General features: G+C 45.5%; 1 protein-coding gene across 2 annotated transcripts in view; it reads left to right on the forward strand.

Moving 5' to 3' along the window:
- LOC131044213 (fumarylacetoacetase) overlaps positions 1 to 12,060 on the forward strand; it is a 122,806-nt gene that overhangs the window by 82,704 nt on the left and 28,042 nt on the right. The gene's annotated exons all lie outside the window — the stretch shown is intronic.

The following is a 12,060-nucleotide window of genomic DNA, read 5'->3' on the forward strand; positions in this document are numbered from 1 at the left end:
ACAGACAGAGGCACAACCGGCCCCAGGAAGACGACCCGGGATGGCGAGTAAACAAAAATTACCAAAGTTCACAGGGGACGGCAAGGAAGACCCCCTACGGCACTGCCGTACATGTGAAACCATTTGGTTTGCCAACGGAGTAACAGACCAGAATGACTGGGTGCAGCAGTTCCCAGCCACATTACGTGGAGTCGCCATAGATTGGTACTCCGATGTACATAAGCAAAAAGTGGCCACGTGGGTCAACCTACAGAAGGAATTCAAGGAGGAGTTTCGGTTGCTCTGTGATGACAACGAAATTGTAACAGAGATATATAGTACCAAGCAAGGTACTAAGGAGACAGTACGAGCATACAGCAGGAGACTAAAGGAATTGTTGGGTAAAATGGAGAGCCAATCGGCTGAGGGCTTGAAAAAATGATGGTTTGTGGAAGGATTGAAATCCTCCCTACGGAAAAAAATGAAAATTGTACCCCCTATGTCATATGACAACGCCTATAATAGGGCGATGGACCTAGAGAGCGAATACAAAACATCAAGGAAGAAGAAAAGTAATAAATATTCATCTAAGGATGATGAAGATTTTGACGGGGAAAGCAGCAACGGTGGTGAATCGAGTAAAAAGGTACACGCGCTCCAAAAGGACATGGAACGAATGCTGAAAGAATTCAAAGCCATGAAAGGGAGTACAAGTAAGACGGAAGAAAATGAAGTGTGGTGTACCGACTGTAGGAGTGACGGACACACCAAGGGGTCCTGTCCCAAGAAGGCTTTCTGTGACATTTGCCAGATTGCGGGACATTTGACAAAGGAATGTCCCTACAATATGAAAACCAGGAACCAACAAGTTCTCTTCACGCAAGAGCAGCCGGCCGTCGGAACTTCGCAAACCGCCAACAATAATGCATCATCGGATATCGGAACAACCGGCGAGGGGGGAGGACCAATAATAATAATAGGAGCCGAATCCAATATGATGCAAAGGGACGGCCAATGATCCAGTGCCGAGCCTGCAATCAATGGGGCCACTTTGCTAGAGAATGCACCTCAGAAGAAACTCCACAAAAATTATGCAAATGGTGTGGGCTTGGAGACCACGATGATGAAACGTGCCCAAAGTCTGGAGTAAACCTGCTCAACATCGACAGGATGGAGGAACGGGTATTGGCAATCACACGGTCGCAGGCAAAGAAGGCCACATACCCGGACCCTCGCACGGAGAAGCAGCGAGTGCTGGAGGCCAAGGCGGAAGTGGCGAAGGAAATGTTGGCACAAAGGAGCACCCAGGAAGCGGTAAGTACCTCCCGATCTGAGGCAGAGGAGAATATCCTGAAGCAAATGCTGCAGATTGAAGTGCCGGTAAAAATGAAGGACCTCCTAGAAACGATGCCGCAATTACGTACGACACTCCTACGTACGGTCCAAGTAACCCCGCACAGTCGGGCAACCCGGAATACGGATGGTACCGGCAAAACACCTATAGACCCATTGGTCCTGACATTATACAGTGGCTGACACCCAGCGGTGGTAGAAATGGGAATACTGGGAACCATTTTGACTGACGCTATCGTCGACGGCGGGTCCGGAGTGAATGTGCTTCCGGAAGAAACCTGGAAGCAGCTTGGCAAACCAACACTATGGCCGTCAACCTTTAACTTACTGGGAGCGGATCAACATGGTATCAAACCCCTTGGAACGCTCATGGTGCAACAAGTGACCATCGGGACACAACCATTTGTCCTCGACTTCGTGGTGATTCCGCTAGCCAAGAAAGGATACGATGCCATTCTGGGCAGAGGGTGGTTGGTGGCAGCCAGAGTGAATCACAACTGGAAGCGTAACACGTTGTCAATGGAAAAAGCCGGGAGAAAATTTATTATCGACCTGAAGACACAACTTGTGAGTGAAGAACTCGTGTCAGAGTTGGAATCAGATGGCGAAGGCGGAGTTGATGGAGGAAAGTACGGAAGGGAACCGAACAAGGAAGGCGTTCTCGGAATCTAAGGATGTTCTGAGGACGAGACCGATTCCCTTAATGGGCTTTTTCACTAGCAAATGGAGGACTACGAGTTGCTGTATGGGTGTAACATGTTGCAGGTGGACGAGGATCGGGACGAGAACGAATTTCCGCCGGCGTACGGGGAATACACCGAAGGGGATGCCCCAATCAATGAAGTACCAGCACACAGGTTCGACATGACAAAACCAATCCGGTACGAAGAATCGGTAAAACCTACAAACCTCGGCACGGAAGCAGAGCCAGAAAACATCCTGGTTGGCGACAATTGGAACCTAGTCCTGAAAGCCGCTGCGTTTAAAATATTCATGGAATACAAGGATGTATTCGCTTGGACGTATAAGGACCTCAAAGGGGTGCCGCCAAAACTGTGCGTACACAAAATTTCACTCGTACCTGGGGCCGTACCTGTACGGAAGAGGCCATGTAGAATGAATAAAAACTATGCGGCAAGAGTGAATGATGAAATTGAACATATGCTCGAAGCCGGGATTATTTTTAAAGTGCAGACCAGCGAGTGGGTATCGCCCATAGTGATATCCCTTAAAAAAGAGGCAAACCAGATACGAATCTGCGTGGATTTCAGATGCCTTAACGCAGTCACCATAAAAGACCCGTTTCCAATACCATTCACGGATAGCATCTTGGAAGAAGTGGCCAGTCATGAAATTTATTCATTCATGGATGGATTTTCTGGGTATAACCAGATAGCCATCGCCGAAGAAGACATATTAAAAACCACCTTCATAGTGGAGGATGGCGTGTACGCATATAATCGAATGCCGTTTGGATTATGCAACGCACCAACGACCTTTCAACGGATAATCCTTCACATATTTGAAAAGATGTCAGTAGGGAACTTCAGGGCGTTCCTGGACGACTAGTCCATCTACAGTAACCAAGATACACATTTGGCCGCACTGGGCGAATGCATGGAGAGATGCAGGCGAGCTCGCCTAGCACTCAACCCCCCAAAATGTAGATTCATGGTGCCTCAAGGGAAGTTGTTAGGACACATAGTGTGTAAGGCTGGACTCAAGACTGACCCAGACAAGATTCGGGTGATAGTGGAAATGGAGGCACCCACAGATGTCATGGGAGTCAAATCCTTCCTAGGACACATAGGGTATTACAGATGATTTATCAAAAATTTTGCTAGAGTATCTTGCCCTTTGGACAAGCTGACAAGGAAAGGTGAATGGTATATATGGGGAACGGCTCAGGAGGAGGCCTTCCAAGAACTGAAGTCACGGTTGGTGGGTGTGCCAATCCTAGCCTATCCTGACTGGGACAAAGAGTTCCACGTACACGTTGACGCATCCAACTTTTCCATAGGGGCCACACTAGCGCAGGTTGGTGACCACGGGCTAGATCACCCGGTCTACTTTGCAAGCAGACTCCTGTCGAAGGTAGAGAAAAATTATAGCACCACAGAAAGGGAAGCCCTCGGGATGGTGTACTCCGTCCAGAAATTTCGACATTACTTGCTCGCCACCCCGTTCACATTTTACGTGGACCACCAGGCTTTAATGTATCTGGTACATAAGCCAATTATCCAAGGACGAATCAGTCGATGGCTGCTATTGCTGCAAGAATTTACATTCAACATTATAGTAAGACCTGGGAAGAGCCATGTGATAGCTGACCAACTGTCGAGAATCCAGTTAGGAGAACCAGTCGAAGGAGTGAACGAAGATTTTCCAGACGCTCACTTATTTCGCATCGTGGTTCTCCCTGCCTGGTACGTAAGCGTGGGGGAATATTTGTCGACATCAAAATTTCCGAGGGAGATGCCACCAGGAGAAAGAAGGAAACTGGTACTAAGGACCAGGACATTCCAACTCATTAATGGCTTCCTAGAAGAGGAAATCCCGGGCGTCTTAAGAGAAGCACATGAAGGGCCCTTAGGTAGACACATGGGGCCTGACACCACAGCGAGGAAAGTCCTGTTGGCAGGACTGTATTGGCCGACACTACATAATGATGCCAGGGAGTGGGTAACAAGCTGTGATACATGCCAACGGGCCGGACGACCATTAAAAAGGGATTTTATGCCCTTCAACCCATCGAATGCCCAGGAACTGTTTGAGAGATGGGGATTCGATTTCGTCGGACCATTAAAACCAAGTAGAGCTCGACGATGCAGATACATTGTAGTGGCAACAAAATACTTGACCAAGTGGGTGGAGGCATGGGCCTTACCCGACAATTCGGCGGTCAATACAGCAAAATTCATCTATGAACACATCATTACGTGGTATGGGATTCCAGTCCAACTAACGAGTGACAGAGGAGGCCATTTTGTAAATCACATAATCCGATTGCTAACAATCGAGTTTAAAATCTTCCACTCCTTATCAAGCCCCTACTATCCACGGGCGAACGGGCAGGCCGAGGCGACCAATAAAATAATAATGTCGGTGATATATAAGTCTTGCGGAGTGGAGAAGGATGACTGGGAGGAGCGCCTACCGTCAGTACTTTGGGCATACCGAACAACTTACAAGGTAACTACTGGACAGACTCCCTTCCAGCTAATGTATGGACAAGAAGTGGTGGTGCCAGTTGAATTCATGGTGTCGAGTCTTTGGATCGCCATCGATAATCGACTTGGCGACATGGAAAGCTTGAGGGAGAGACTGTATGCTTTGAACAAATTGGACGAACGAAGGATGATGGCTCAATGGGTGACAGAGACGGCCCAACAAAGACGGAAGGTTTGGCACGACAAGCATCTCCGACGAATGAAGTTTACTCCTGGGCAATTGGTATTGAAATTCAACGGAAGGAACGAAATTAAACCTGGGAAATTCAAAGTGCGTTGGCTAGGACCATTCAAGGTACGCGAGGTCAATACCAACGGGGCAATTAAGTTGTGGACACTGGACGGGGAAGAGATACCAGATGCCGTCAATTGGTCGAAATTAAAAATCTACCACGAACGGAGGGAGCCCGGACCATGACGAATGTATGAAAAGAAAAAAGAAAAAAAAGTGGGCCCACCGTACGGTGGAACCACCGACGGTGACACCATCGGCGGTGGATGCCACCGTGCGGTGGTCACCGCACACGCCAACCGCTAACCGCCAACGCCAACCGCCAATAAAACCCCGCTTGCACAACACCGAAGCCGCACACTCCCACCGCCTCCATGTGCAGCCCGCACAGCTTCCACCCACAGCTGCACAACGCGCAACCGCGAAGCCGCACAACCATAGCGCGCAGCCGCACAACCGCGCAGCTGCAGTCGGCACAAGCCCGCACGCACCAAGCCGCACGAGTCTGTGCCGATTACGGGTAGACGGTTTTTTATTTTGGAAAAAAAAACAAAAAAACAAAAAAACAAAGGGGGTTATAAAAGCAGAATTGAAGAAGTAATCTGTACTAATGGACACAAACAGGAACAAGACAGATTGGCGGAAGCGGTTGCAGCCGTTAGAAGACAAGTTGCAGGGAGGGCAAAAAGGAACCAGTGCAGACACAGGCAAACGGATTCTACCATCTGGGGTGCGCATTGCAGGTAGTCTCGGTATGAGCACCAGTTAAAAAAGCAAGAAACATCGTCCCAAACCCTTGGCGACAAAGGACAGAGATGAAATAACGGCAGATAATGTTATGTTCGAGGGTTTGAATGGAATCGACTGTCGGAACTGGTGGGCAAAGACACCTCCGGATGATTTAATAAAGAAGAGCCTTCACCAGGCACAAGTAAACTGGGCGGTCCAGATGCCAGTTTTTTCGATAAAAGACTTTGAGGTGGTTTTGCGTGCCATGATTGGTAGCTATGACAGACATCGCCACCAGTTGGTATTTGATTATCAACGTCAGCGGATAACAGTGTCATTCACGACAGGCGAGTTCACTAGGGTATTTGGCATACCAGGGATAAAAGGAAAGAAAATAGACACCTCCCAGAAAATATCCCCCGAGAATCGTGCTACACTGCTCTAGCTGATGTTGCGCGATAACCTTACCCAGGCCGAGAAAGATAGCCTCAAGAGTGCAGGCAAGAGTCGGGGAGTGAAGAAACAATTTTTCGCCAAGGGAGTATGGCGATGCCTGTTGTCGGTGGTGAAGAGTCGCCTCACAAGTGCCACCCACGCGTCGGACATAGCCACTGCACAGATAGTACTGATGAACGGGCTGCACAATGGAGTGGTATACAATTGGGCGTCACTATTGGCGGATAGGATGGACGAGTTCATGACGCTGCAATACAAGAAGTTCTACATGCCGCATCACGCCATTGGATTATTCTTGGACGCAGTTCGCACACAGATCACCTCGGGCTCACAGCCATTGGAGCCACAGGGCCGTGTTGCACCAAACCAGCCGCCCATATTCTACTGGTCACACTTAGACGTCTTGGCACATGGCACGAAGGCACGTTTGGGCACAAAACGAAAGAAGGCCGCCATGTCCGATATGGAGTCCGACACGGAAGAGTCTAAGGCTGAGGATGCAGACGGCGGCAGGGAGGAATCAACAGACACCTCCTAGGTAAGCGGAGGGAGTTTTCGACTGACAGGGAGAAGGGGCGACCAGTTGCCTGAAGAAGGGGTAGTGGAGTCTGCAGGTACAGTAGGGTCTACTGTAGCATCAGAGGTGTAGGTCCACTTTACACCAGCCCGCTTACCAGAGACTTGTTCGTTGGCGGTGCTGCGGTCCTTCGGGATAGTGAGTGTAGTTACCACGGTACCAGTTCCTAGTTTCGGGTAGTCTCGGGCGACGATAGCCATGACACCACCACAGGTGGAGACCTTGGCAAGTGCAAAGGCTTCCATGGTGCACGAAGTGCCGGATGTGACAGGACAGAATGTGCCAGGGTTACCTGGATATATGCAGGAGGCAATGACGACAGCAGGCACTCTTCATGATGACCTCACTAGCTGGTTGAGCCGTTACCCGATGGCACCCATGGCACCGGGAGAGGCCACTCTATCCCCAGGGCGGACCGCGTATTCTTTGGATATCATTGATCTCGAGGAAGGGAGTTCCCCGAGCAACAGGGTAGTTCAGAGGGTTGCTTCACCCCCTGCTGTGGTAGTAACCAGTTCATACAGAGCCGAGGAGGTGCCAGTGGGAAGTCAGCAAGGTGCAGAGTTGGAGTAGTTTATTACTGAGATGACTTTGGGAGCACAGCGGCTTGTGTCATCTGCCACGCTCCAGGCCGATGCGACCATGGTTGAGCGGATGGAAGGGTTGTTGACCTTTGCCCGCACGAGATGCCGAGCTGAGTTTGAGAGGTGTTTTGAGTGTGCTAGGTGGCCGGACACGGAGAGCCTAGCAATGTTGGAGGCTTGGCGCCTCACTGAGGGGGTTGGCGAGACCCGGATGCAGTCGTTGGTGAGAGAGGTAGAGCAGGCTTTCCGGGAAGGTTATCTGGAGCTTCGGAGGTCACAACAGATGGCAACTACAATTGAGGCTTTGAGGGTGGCAGCAGTCACAGCTCGGGAGGAGCTGGCTACCAGGTTCCACGAGCTCAAGGCTACCATGGCACAGAACTAGGCAGCGGTGGACATCTTAGTAGCAGAGAAGTCCGCCTTGCTGGCACAGTTGGAGGAGGAGAGGGCCTCGAGGGAGCTGTTGGAGACTCGGTTGGTCAGTGCCCTGGAAAATGTGGACAAGAAGGATAAGGAGGTGCTTGAGGCAGCCTACATGGTAAAGACTGCTATGGAGCGGCAGATGGTCGCGGAACGGGATCTCAAGAGGAGGATGGAGCAGGTGTATGAGCTCCGTGGGCGCTTGGCGTCCACTGCTACACCACCACCGGTGCCTTCTTCATCAGGGACGCCTTCTGCACTTAGTTTTTTTCTTCTTCTAGATTTTGCGAGCTCCATGTATTCTCCATTTTGTTGTAAGTCGCTTGGAGACGACTTTTCTTTTTGGGGGGGATGATGTTAGCTGCATTATTGTATACGGGAATACGAATAGTTAATTAAGTCGTAATTGGGTTTGTTAGTTGGCACCCAAGGGGTGGCAGTTGCGATGCGGCGGTTGGCGCTCGCACCCCCTCGGTATCTTTATATACTCCTCATTGTAACTTGTAAAGGACACGAATTATGAATAGAATAACATATCTGATACTTGTCTGATATCTATGGTATTGTTTTGCATTACGTACTTCCTGCTTTAAGTATTCACCCGAGAGGGCAAACACAGTTACTATTCACTTTTCACTATTCACATAAGGCCAACATTAGAATTTTAATTTTAATCACAGATACAACTCCCAAATATCAAATTGAAAGGCCTGTGAAGCTCCAAACTGAATCCCACAACCTCGGGTTGGGTCCCAAACCACCCTGCTGACCTACGGGACCCTGAATAGTAGGTCAACCTCCACAAAACTTCGAGATGCCTAAGGAAGGGACATTACATATCTAAGCAGACAGGTAGTGGTTTGCTTCTACATGGTGTTGGGTGTTAGTATCAGGCAAATATTTTTGTTAATGGAGATTGAAAAGCTACAATAATAACTACAGGATTAGTTATGGAAATATTTAGGTTTGACTAAGATAGCAACATTCATCACATCAAACATGGCAAGCTAAAGTAAGATATCAAAACACAAATTGTTAGGGCCTTTTGCTTGTAGGATTGTTTGTGTACCATATTGGATAGGATTCACTTTGTGATGTGAAACATATACTTATCCAATTGAAGTCGAACGTTACTAGGAATATGGAAAGAGTAAGGTGTTTAATGATAGCATAAAATTTCTTGAATGTAATGTCCCCTTTTGTAAACTCCCTAGTTTTTTCCCTAAATCTTAATCCCAAGTAAACTAAGAAATGAAATAGAGATATCATTTACCAATTAGATCTTGATTGAGACTCCTCAATCATGTTAGATATGAAATTGATCTTTCCTATTTGGGTTAAAAACATTGTCTTAATCATCATTGTAGTTTACAAAATGTGCATTTGGATTCCTTTAAGGCTTTTCCCAACAACCCATCCTCATTATGGAGCCCCTTGGAAGATCATACAAGGTGCCTTGAACTGTTCCATCAGGCCTAGGAGCACAAAATGACACTCGCCATTCAGCCTCCCAGCCCCACTTGGGGTGTCTCTACCTAAATGGATCCCTAGCTACTTGCATCTCTCATATCCTTCTCCCCTCCATGAGCCTTAGATGAATATTTATGATAATTAATTTTGCATATATATACATACTAACAATAATATGTTAATTGCTTATCATTCCTGCATATTATTAAGTATCTCATGCATACAATAGATAAATAGTAATGCTACAGCCCGCAATAAGTAATGGTTTCAGGACTGATCTATATGTCTGATTCACTAAAGTTTTCATAACTGTTCTGCTCTTTATGAGACCGATCCTTATTTAGTTCCCTTTTCTCCCTTCTCCCCATCGTGGCCTTCTCTCTCTCTCTCTCTCTCTCTCTCTATATATATATATATATATATATATATATATCTTAATGTTTCCTTGAAGATATTTGTTCTTTGGAAGTGGCTGTCCTTCCATAAGGGATTGTGTCTCTTATTGGTGCCTCTTTGTAATAATAACCGTTACCTCTGCTAACTACTTAGTTGGCCTTAAAGAATTTATTTTCAAAGTTGCTTAATCCCTTGGCCTAGTTTCTTCCTAGCCAGGTCGGTGTCTTAGAATAATCAATAATTATTTATACTCCTAGGCTGGGTCGGCCCTTTATTAACCATTATTATAATTATGTCTATTTATTATACTAGTCGGTCTTAGTGACTAACACCTGGATTTGGCTGCTGCATTGTATAATTATATTTATTAATCACTGCTATTTATATTAGTTTGCTTTCTCATCTTTCTTATGAAGATTACCATTGGCTTAGTGTATTAATTTCTACTGTAAATTGTGAAGTCTTATTAATACAATGATTTTCTGAATATCTCTATTTGAACTTATCCTAAGGACGGTGTGGAAAATGCTATTAAGGCGGAGGCATGACATTGAATCTGGCCTGAGGTTGGAGATTCTTCTGAATTTGGCCATTGGTTGGAGACTTTCCCAAAATTTGGTTCATATTTTGCACAGAAGAAGAAGCTTTCTTATTTGTAGTCATTTAATGGAATTGGAAGATGAATGAAGATTTTTAATATACCAAGGGGAGTGAAAGACATGATGGGCTGCAAAAGACGCTTTCTCCGTAGGAATATTTGTCACTTGGTTGCAGCCATATTGAAGGATATGTAGGTAGATAGCTATTGATTTTGCTAATAGAATCAAAGAACATGGACTAAGGTACTATTTTTAACTTCATTCTACAGATGAAAAGAAGTGGAGTATGGCGACAGCTAAGTATCTTTCACACCAATTGCGAAAAGTGACTCTTAAAGGGCGAATCATGACTGAAAATGATAGTGAGGGTCAAGCCAAATACATGCTTAAAGATCAAGCATGCAGCTTTGAGATCATTGATTAACTTTTTCAAAACATGACAGTCATCAGAGAGAATCAAAAAACAGAAACAAAGACACAATGATGTTGACATGTAGTATTGGGAAAGAAATATTGAAGTCTATGATAATTTATTCTCATGGTTGTGAAAAGACAAATAATGACTGTTAGAAGACCAGCCTTCTATTGGAAGTCTTGAATTGATTGCAAAGCAAGCCCCAACGGATGAAAACCCCAATCTTCTTGCCATACAAGGCCAATGAAAGCAGCCTCGAGAAGGGTGTTTGGATGCCTCATGAAGATACCAATAACTCTTCTTTGTTCAAGGGATAAAGTTGCCTTCTTGATAGCCTTATTAAAAAAATTACAGCTTTGGATGATATGTTGCTTTGTTGCAGCTAGAAGTGATAAATGATATTGACACCAAGCAATGACTTAATTGTTTGTATGAACTACATTGATCATAATTTATTTGGGTTAGCATGGTTCAAATCCATTTTGAGGTGAACCTCCTACTTGCAAATCCAAGCTTCAAATTTGTCCCCATTGATTGTGCTGTCCAAATGGGGAAGGAATATCTTGGCGTCTAGCTAAGTAGATAAAGGAGTATATAATCCAATTTCGTTCAATTGAAGAAGAAGTTGCAACCTATTTAATTTACATACAACATTTATATTTATAAAACAAAAATTATAATATATAGCACTGAAAGAAAAATGAGGGTTATACATTCTTGAGGTAGAATTTTATTGCAAGAGGTTGCAAGAAAATAGTCTTGGCCATGTAGGTACAACCATTCATGATTGTTTTTATGTGCTTGTGTTGAAGAGCGCAAACATCATGATTCTTAGAAGATAGGAAGTGGCCAAACTCAGTTGAGACAAAACTTTGTATATGTACATTTGGAAATATTCTTTTGAATGCAGTCCTGTATCAAATATCAACCTCTTCATCTCTACATGGTGCCACCATCCTAAGCAAGAAAAGTATCTTTGTGCTATAATACTCTTGGGACAAAGCAAATGCTAGGAGATGCAAGGGCATGGTCATCTTGTTCCAACAGTATGGTCATTTGTACTTTTTTGGAAAATGGTTTTGTGTAGTCATGCTCTAGGCTTCTATTATAGTCCTTATTTTTTTGTAATATCTCCCTTAATTTTTCCCAAATTTTTTCCACAATTATATTCAACACAACACTTGTTATGGTTAGGAAATGAAAACCAAATGTTGCTGAAAGTAACCCTCCACTTTCTGATCACCGAGAGCCCAATCTGAGAGGGTGAGAGCATACAGTGTCGAGGGGATCGTTAGATGCCAATAATTGAAAATGATTACAATCTTCGGGCGGCAGGCCAGCCCCTTCCGCTTATATAGCGGGATAATGAAAACAATGCAATCACTTGGCAGTAAACCAGCCAAGGACAAGCTAAAGAAGTGAATAATGCAATCACTCAACCGCTTGTTCAGCGGGAGGACTAGAAATGAAATTACAATCAACTCTACCGTTTATGCAGCTGGGGGATAGTATTACGATATTCAAAATAGGCGGCAAAGCCAGTCTCTTCCACTTATGCAGTGGGGCTAAGAGCAATAATCCAATTAGATAGCTATTAGTACTACTAACCAGCTTTACAAT

Source organism: Cryptomeria japonica, chromosome 6, assembly GCF_030272615.1.
Source record: "Cryptomeria japonica chromosome 6, Sugi_1.0, whole genome shotgun sequence".
NCBI classification, from domain to species: Eukaryota; Viridiplantae; Streptophyta; class Pinopsida; order Cupressales; family Cupressaceae; genus Cryptomeria; species Cryptomeria japonica.